Source organism: Narcine bancroftii, chromosome 1 (assembly GCF_036971445.1).
Source record: "Narcine bancroftii isolate sNarBan1 chromosome 1, sNarBan1.hap1, whole genome shotgun sequence".
NCBI classification, from domain to species: Eukaryota; Metazoa; Chordata; class Chondrichthyes; order Torpediniformes; family Narcinidae; genus Narcine; species Narcine bancroftii.
In genome coordinates this window covers 230,490,564-230,496,738 of record NC_091469.1, presented here as the reverse complement: position 1 = coordinate 230,496,738, position 6,175 = coordinate 230,490,564, and the positions used below count along the sequence as shown (strand labels likewise).

Here is a 6,175-nt window from a genome sequence, read left to right as displayed (position 1 = left end):
ATCGCCTGGACCTCCTTTTCAATGGCGGAGTGCCCTAGCTCAGAACTGTGGAGGGTCCTGGAGAAGAAGGTGACCGGGCGACCCCCCTACATTGGAGGCATCGCTCTCCACCTGAAAGGGGAGTCCTCGTCCACGGCATGCATCGTGGCGTCTGCGATATTCTACCTGATGCACGTGAAGGCTGCCTATGCTTCGGGTGGGAGAGGGAAAGTTGTGGCTTGGGTCACTGGGTGGACCTTGTCCGAGAAGCGGGGAACCCATTAATAAGAGAATAAGCCAAGGCACCTGCGGAGGGCTTTGAGCGTGGAGGGGGGAGTGGCATCCATTCTAGATCTGGACCGATGACACCATGTTCCACGATGTACCCCAAGATGGCGAGGCGGGTGGTGCTGAACACACACTTCTCTTTGTTGTAAGTGAGGTTCAGCTCCTCGGCCATCCGGAGAAATTTCTCCAGTTTGGCACCGCGGTCCAGCTGGTTGTGGCCGCAGATGGTGACATTATCCAGTTACAAGAAAGTTGCCTCAAGTTTGTGCCAGTCGACCATATAATCCACTCCCTGCTGGAAGACAGAGACCCCGTTCATGACCCCAAATGGAACTCAGCAGAACTGGTACAGGCACCCATTCTCCTCAAAGGCGGTGTAAGTCTTGTCCCGTGGGTGGATGGGGAGTTGGTGATAGGCCGACTTCAGGTCAATCGTGGAGAAGACCTGGTAGTGGGCTATCTCGTTGACCATGTCAATTATCCTCAGTAAGGGGTAGACATCCAGCTGGGTGTACTTGTTAATGGTCTGGCTGTAATCCATGACCATCCTTGGCTTGCTGCCCCCTGTGACCACCAGGACTCAGGCTCTATGATACCTTCCACCAGAAGCCGCTGCACCTCTGCTCTGATGACGTCTCTGTCCACGGTGCAATAGCGCCTACTTCTGGTGGCTATTGGCTTGCAGTCTGGTGTGAGGTGTGAGAAGAGCACAGGGAGAGAGTGATATGCAGCGTGGAGAGGCTGCAGGTTGGCAAGGGCTGGTTGGATGGCGCGCTGTACAGCTAGTGGGAGTAGGGCCCCCACCAAAAGTGAGGGTGCACTCTGCAGGTGGCACTGGAAGTCTAAGCCCAGGAGGACTGGGGAGCAGAGTTTGGGAGTGACCAGGAACCTGAACCCGGTGTATGTCTCTCCCCCCACAGTCAGATCAACTGAGTAGTGCCCGAGGATATTGATAGTCCGGTCCTGGGCGGTGAAGGCAATAGAGAAGGTGGTGGGGTGGAATTTGAGTTTTAGGGAGTGGGCCATGCTTGGGTGAATAAAACTCTTGGTGCTGCCACTGTCAATTAGGAACTTCGTTACCTGCCGTTGATTTTGATCATGGAGTGCCAGAGGCCGTGGGAGATGTCCCTAGTCAGGCTGGTGGTTGCTAGGATCATCTCGTGGTCCAAGATGTCGTTCCCTGATGGTGGAGGCGAGTCATGGCTGATGGCATCCTCTGCAGGTGAGAGGTGTGTCAACCGGTGGTGCTCTCCATAGGCGTGGGGTGTGGTGGGTGGCAATTGCAGTGTCCAGGTGTTAGTAGGGCAGCAGCCTGGTCAGCGCGCATGTTGACCACGTCGTCATTGTTGTAGGTGCCATTTTTGTTGTAGTCCTGGGAGGGCCCAAGTGGTGGTGGCGCCTGTGCTTGACCGGCCCAAAATTGCGGTGCCACGTGGGAGTACGGGGCAAGGCTGACCTTCTTCCCCGGCTGGGTTGGTTGTGCCAGCAAAGTGATGTCATGCCGTCGGCAAGGGTGACGACATAATGTGCGGCAAAAGTGACATAATTCCCTGGACTGCAAGTGACGTTGCGGTAGTCTTCATGTGACGGTGCTGGTGAGGGCGAGGGCTGGTCTGGATGCATGGTGCGCATACAGCAATCGTTGCCGGTTAGGCCGGAAGTTGGGTTGCGGAGACTGGGGAGGCCAGAAATATCTGCGAAGGCAATGGCGTCACCCGGCAATCGCACATGGTAGGGATCATGTGGGTTGGGGGGGAGGTCGTTGAGGGCCGCCAAGCTGCCGGTGGGCTTTGATAAGCATACTTTGGCAAAGTGGCCTTTCTTGACACATCTCGAACAGTACTGGTTTTTGGCTGGGCAGTTTTGGTGTGATCAATAATCAGACCCACAACGTGACCTTCAGTACCGACAAGGGCATTGGGCACCCACAGCAGTGATGTTTTCTTACCTAGCCTGATCTAGGGCCACAGCAGCCGAATGTGCTGACCACATGGAGGCTTGAGGAAGCCTGGAGCCAAAGGCTTCAGTGTGCAGGACTGCTGCCTCCAGGGTTCGAACTACCTCCACTATTCTGGCCAGGAAGTAGATATTAACCTCTAGCAGCTTCTGCCTGTCGGCATTCGCACGTAGCCCCCGGACGTAGGCATCTCTGATCAGTCTCTTGACCGCCCTTTCATTTACCCTGGGTTCAGCCAGACAAGGTCAGGCTAACTCATGCAGGGCTCCCAGGTAGGACTCGGCCGTCTCCCTGGGCATTTGGGCACGGATACTTAGGAGGTACCTTGAGAAATCCATGTTCATGGAGGATTGTACATAGTCTCGAGGGTGTTCATCATTTCCGAGTACCCGGTGCAGTCTTTGAGAGCCTGGAAGGCCCAGGGGCCCAGCTTTGATCGGAGTAAAACGTGCCTTTTCTGGTTGGATTCCAGGATGTCGTCGTCCCGTGTTCTTCTGCAGGTACAGAGGCCGCCCCCAGCTGTAGGCTGGTGGTGTATCACCACAAACTATGACATGGGTAATTATATATCCTCAGCATTATTGCTTATCGTAAGCAAAATCCTTAATATCTATATGATTACAAGGCCATTATTTGACCATGTCTTTGCTTTTCTTGAAAGATCCTACATTGCAAAAATATTATCCAAAAGCAAAATTGTTATAAACCACTTATAGTGAATGTTTGGTTGTAAAACTGGTTTTAAATTTTTATCAGTACCTCATGATTGGTTTATGATAACTAAAGAAAATTATATGGCAGATGCATTAAATATGATCGGGGTGACCGAGGTCCCAACAAAAAGTACTTATTTACTGAAATTGGAAATGTTGCATGGATTGGATAATTCAAAAATGCCATGTTTGCATCTGATGCACTAATGTTGGGTGATACCCAGAAAATGGCCCTCATTTAATGTCTAACTGAATCTCACTTCCTCAATCTTCATTTAAGCATTTGATATTTGTGGACCGCATGCAACATTCGTACAGAAGATAAATGAGGTCTGCTTCATCAAAAGGTAGTGGAGGGAGTTATCAGTCAGTGAAGACCAAATGAAGCAACTGGCTTCGGGTAAGTCAATTTTACTGTGGTTCTTTCTCGAGTCCCTACTCCCCAACCTCTAACTTTCTTTGGTCACTATGAGCTGTTTCCAGTCTACTGTTGAGGCACCCTGTCTGTTCCCTTGCTGTCTTCATCTTCCCATGACTGTTCAAAGATCTGTGACTTACTAAGGAATAAAGTCAATAGCATTTAATTTTTTAAACATTCTTTTGAAATAAAAGATTATGGAACTGCTAAATTTCAAACAAAGGAAGTACTGTACTAAATAAGCTGGAATTGAATCCTCAGAAGAATTTTAAAAGGCTATATTACTGCAATTGGTGAGATACATTGTCGCACATCAAATGACTCAAAGACTTGTTGACTTAAAGCAAGGCTTTTATTAGCAAAAGACTGGAGCATAGTATATCGAGGTCAACCAGTCCAGACTGACCTGGGTCAGGAGCAGCCCTTTATGACCTGCCAGTGGGCGTGGCTACGGCTCTCAGCCAATCACTACTACTATATGTAAATATATACAAATATAGACATTGGTGAGAGTATCCTGTTCTATGATATACGGTAAAATTTTATTTGGAGAAGACCAGGCAGTTGGTGAGGTTGAGTGGGAAAATGGTTCAGCTCATGATTGAATGGTGGGGCAGACTCGATACGCTGTTTCTACTCCTAGGTCTTATAAAACTGAACAACAAAAGTAATGAATAGAAAATAAGTCAAGTCCATTTACTCCAGTGCATTGCCATTTACTCGGTATAGCCTGCTCTAGTTTAACTTGCCTTAAGCATTGCTTTCTATTTGACTGGTTATGTGCACAGTTTAGTAACAATTGGGTCTAGACCAATGGTTCTCAACCTTTTTCTTTCCACTCACATCCCACTTTAAGTAATCCCTATGCTGACGGTGCTCTGTGATTAGTAAGGGATTGCTTAAGGAGGTACGTGAGTGGGAAAGGTTGAGAATTACTGCTCTAGACCCAATTGTTACTAAAATATTTTGCTTGAGAAAAATTGTCATTGGCCCATTTCCTTGGATTTATGAAACTGGGCACATAACCAGTCAAATAGGTCAGATTAAAACAGTGGTTTCCAAACCTTTTTCTTTCCACCCACATACCACTTCAAGCAATCCCTTACTAATCTCAGGGCACTTATGGCATAGGGAATACTTAGTGATATGTGAGTGGAAAGAAAAATGTTGAGGACCACTAGTCTAGATCCTGTAGTAATCTTACATAATTTTCACTGTCCACTGCACCAGCAATTTTGGAGGTCACCCATACACTTAATAATTACACCAAATACATTCTCATTCTTACCATCGATGTAAATGACAAACAACAGTGGAGCAATGTCACACCCACTTACCTCAGTCATCTGATCTAAAAGCAAAGTCCCCCACTCATGCTCTCTGATTCCTACCATCAAGCTAATATTAAATTCAATTGGCTAACTCACATTGGATTCTGTATCATCTGACTTCCTGGACCAGCTTATCATCTTGTCAAAGGCCTTACTAAAATCCATGTAGATAATGTTTACTGTTCGGTTCTTATCGATCTCATTGATCACCACTTCAAAAAGCTCAAATTTGTGAGGCAAAATATTTCACACACTAAGGCTGTTACAAATTAGTCCTTCCCTATCCAAACTCAGGGTCGACACATTTACTCACCATTCATGTCAGTCTGTTGTTTCTTTGCAGCTCTTCTCAAAGAAAAGAACAACATTAGCCACCTTCCAGTCTTCTGGCACTTTGCACATGGCTAATGATGATGCAAATACCTCGGTCAGGGAGCCAAGAATTGCTTCCTCAGCTTCCCATATTGTCCGACAATACACTTGATCATGTCCTGGGGATTTATTCATCTTATGTGCTGTATATCACATTCCTTAATTTGTAAAATTTGAATATGCAATTAAAAATAAATATAAAACATTGTGGTGGTGTGAGCAGTGGAAGAAACACAGCCACCATGATAAGGGTTGTTAATGACTTTTTATTCAAATTCAGCGCGCCCCTTTAATGGCAGCATGAGCTCAGTCATTGTGCATTTTGACGTCATAATCTCTGCCCAGGGTGGGCGCTGGAAGGGAAGCTGGAGTCAGAGAGAAACCTCTGATGATGCCACTTCCCCATGGCTGCCCCGCCACGTGGTGATACAAGCGGGGCCGGTTCACCACGAGGATGTGTGCTAACACAACACCCCCCAGAACTGGCTACGTGTCCTGTCGCTTTGGCGGCCAGCCTCGGCCCTTGGGCGCAGCCATCTGCACCAGCTGTGATAAGTCCAGATGGGCCGCCTTCAGGCAGTCCACTGTAAAAAGTTCCTCTCTCCCCCCAACATCCAGGGTGAAGGTTCCGCTGGACCGGTGCAAGACTTTGTATGGTCCCTTGTACGGTCGCTGTAGCAGTGCACCTTGTGGTCTCCTCCGCACGAAAACGAACTGGGCCGAGTTGAGCTCTTTGGGGAGATGAAATGGGTGGGTGCCGTGGCGTGCCGGGGGTGGGGAAGCTAGGGAGGCCAGTTGCCTGTGTAGGTCCACCAGCAGGTTTTTGTTGCTGGCCGTGGTGTCAGGGTCTGGGCCAAAAAACTCACCCAACAGGGAAAGCAATGCACCATAGACCATCTCCACTGCTGAAGCCTGCAGGTCCTCCTTGGGTGCCGTCCTAATCCCAAGGAGAATCTAGGGTAGTTCGTCCACCCAGTCTGGTTCAGAGAGCCTGGCCATAAGTGATGCCTTCAGGTGCCTGTGGAACCTCTCCACTAACCCGTTGGAGTGCGGGTAGTATGCTGTGGTGTGGTGGAGCTTCGCCATCTGAGTCCACAGGGCAGATGTGAACAGCACC

The 6,175-nt window shown here is 48.6% G+C and overlaps 1 long non-coding RNA gene across 1 annotated transcript; it reads left to right on the top strand.

Annotated features, from left to right (window-relative positions):
* Positions 1-3,894: 3,894 nt before the first annotated feature.
* LOC138740084 (uncharacterized) lies at positions 3,895-5,261 on the top strand. Its single transcript, XR_011342663.1, has 2 exons — positions 3,895-3,963; positions 5,030-5,261. It is a non-coding gene; the product is annotated as an uncharacterized lncRNA (long non-coding RNA).
* Positions 5,262-6,175: the final 914 nt, after the last annotated feature.